Source organism: Salvelinus sp. IW2-2015, linkage group LG1 (assembly GCF_002910315.2).
Source record: "Salvelinus sp. IW2-2015 linkage group LG1, ASM291031v2, whole genome shotgun sequence".
Lineage (NCBI taxonomy): Eukaryota > Metazoa > Chordata > Actinopteri > Salmoniformes > Salmonidae > Salvelinus > Salvelinus sp. IW2-2015.
In genome coordinates this window covers 50,762,652-50,765,315 of record NC_036838.1, presented here as the reverse complement: position 1 = coordinate 50,765,315, position 2,664 = coordinate 50,762,652, and the positions used below count along the sequence as shown (strand labels likewise).

Sequence of the window (2,664 nt, the reverse complement as noted above, 5' to 3'; positions counted from 1 at the left end):
CTCTGATACATTTTTTGATATTTTTACTGAAAACAAGACAAAAATACCAAGTAATTTTTTGCAGTGTGACTCCATTAAATGTGTGTGTGTGTGTGTGTGTGTGTAGATTAAACATGAACGGGCCAAAACGGACATGGCAGCAGGTCAAAATCAAATACAAGAACATTCTGCAGAATGGTATGGTCCCTGACTAATATTTAACAAAAGCACAAGCATATATTGTACCCAGAAGGTGCCTGCTCACACATTGTCTGTACTGTTTTAGCAGTGAAAAAGAATACCCACAGACAAGGCACGGGTGGTGGGTCACCAAAGGCTGACCTTACCCCAGCAGAGGACAGGCCTTGGAGCTAAATAAAGGCAGGCCCGTCTTAGAGGGGATCCCTGGGGGAAAGAGACGAGCATAGGTTCCTCCCAAGATGCCACCGCTTCATTCAAGGTATGTCCTTCCATCTCTACATGGGATACAACCACATTCATATTGAATCAATTGGACTGTCTGACTTTGGTTTACCATTGCCTTGCAGTGTCTGGCAGCACTGTGTTCCTGTTAGAGCCACCAGCACAAGCACCAGACGATGCTGATCCAGTGAGTACTCCATCAAAGGCATACTGTAGGCCTGGCATGTCTTGTCTACTAGCTTCAATATGAATCCGATTAAATGTGATAGGGTGAAGGCCCCAGTGCAGCAGCAACAGCACATGATGGAGACGATGATGAGGAGAGGACCATCTCTCTGGATTCCAGAAGGCATGAGGTATCATGTTAAGACTGTGAAAGTACTATTTACTCTACAATGGTGAGGAGTCCTCATCAAAATCAAAAAATCTAATTTCTTTTACAGGACCCAGATGCTATACAGTGGGAAAACCAGCCTGGCAACATAGTGCGTATTAATAAAAAGGACACCACATCCTGCCAAATTCCAGCTGCGCTAATTGTATTGTGTTCACAGAGCTCACAAGCTATCAGAAAGTTGTATGGCAACCACCTCCGGCGCCAAATAGAACTGGCAGACATAGACATTCAGTACAAGAAGAAAAATATGGAAAATCTTGCACTGGAGTCCGAAATAAAAAAAGAGGACAATTAGGAAACTGGACCTTGAAATAAAAAACTTGAGAGGGAGGTGAGTATGCCTTCAATGTACACTGTATGCTAACTGTAACACAAATGTATTAATCATTATTTTTCTTTCCTCCCCAGCTCCAAGAAGATGACACAGCTCAAAATAAAAATTAGGTATATTCTCGTAAAGTCAAGTGAGCCATGACATATGAGCTCTTATTGTGAGCACACAGGACGGTGGCATCTTTCTAAGGTTTTTTTTTATTTTCCCAGCAATCAGTACAACCAAGTCATCTTATAAGGCATCGCCCTCTTTTGCCCACCCCCCAGCACCAGGTGTGGCCACTAGCCTATATGAAGGCCCAAAATTGTGTGTTCCTTTCTGCTCTGACAATGGCATGCCCATTCGTGCGAGATGTGGTGGATGAAGAAGCACTTGTGCTGAGGAGAGCCTTCAGGCGAGAAAGGGTCTTCAGGGGACCGGTTGACCCACTGGCCTTCCCTGATGACCCTATATGAAAGATACAGGTTTCTCGCAGATGGCATCAGGTATCTATGCAGACTACTGGGTCCCAGGATTAAGCGCACCGACTCCTCGCTTGTGGATATTATGACTTGTGTTTTTTTCCCCTCTGTGGCCCTAATATTCTATCATTTTATATATAGCCTTATAGTCTATGGGAAACTGTAAATTATCTAATGATAGCAACATCATCTAAAAATCATTTTTTATCCAAAATCATTGAAATTAATGATCACAAACGTTTAAATAATAACAGTGGGTCTAGTTATATGTGATAACAATGTATAGTGAGCAGTGAAATAACTATTGGTTTCCATTTGTGGTGACTGCTGACTGACATTAGGGATGAGATTAAATAGATCCTGGAATTTAGCCTGGTCTGGAGCAGGCTAGCTCCACAGAATAAATCTCCATGGTAATTTATACCATAACATATCCTCCTGCCCCCTATCCATCTTTTACGGATTACGGATTACGGATCAATTGAGCCAGGATCACCAAGATATCCTGGCTTAATCCCTTATCCTAGTTTTGTGCAACAGGCCCCTGGTTGCTAAAATTGTAATAGTTRGTCTAATCTAAGTTTATGTGACAAAACAAACCATTTTTAGTGTAGAGAATCATTGTACCATCTAAACCGTGGTGCAATATGTTTGAAATACCAAACATATTGTATTTTCAGCTGTTTGAAGCTGGTGTACAAAACCGAAAGTAAAAGATACACAAACGAAACTTAAGAACGGGAAGCATAGAACACATAAAACAGATCTACAACTTCTTAGACTTGCTGTCAATGAGAATGACAGATCTATGTGAATTTGGTCAGGTTGCCCAAAAAGTGACATATTGCAGCTTTAACTTGTTCAGTGATTTTTTTTGTCAACATTTAAAAAAAAGTTTGCATAGAAAATAGATGTGATGATTGCCTGCTAGGGTGCTGGACGTAATCATTTCACACCTAAAGAAACATTTTACATCTAAAAAACCTGTAGAAAACTAGAGTTTTGTATTGTTCAGTAGGAAAACAGTAGTGTTTCCAGTTGTAATCAGGTAGAGATTTTTACCATTTGAT

General features: G+C 40.8%; 1 long non-coding RNA gene across 2 annotated transcripts; it reads left to right on the top strand.

Annotated features, from left to right (window-relative positions):
* The first annotated feature begins 407 nt into the window (after positions 1-407).
* LOC139028889 (uncharacterized) lies at positions 408-1,542 on the top strand. 2 transcript variants are annotated; one of them, XR_011481130.1, is made up of 5 exons: positions 408-439; positions 528-887; positions 957-1,130; positions 1,208-1,243; positions 1,343-1,542. It is a non-coding gene; the product is annotated as an uncharacterized lncRNA (long non-coding RNA). The 2 variants fall into 2 exon arrangements; XR_011481116.1 differs by having other exon boundaries at positions 1,208-1,542.
* Positions 1,543-2,664: the final 1,122 nt, after the last annotated feature.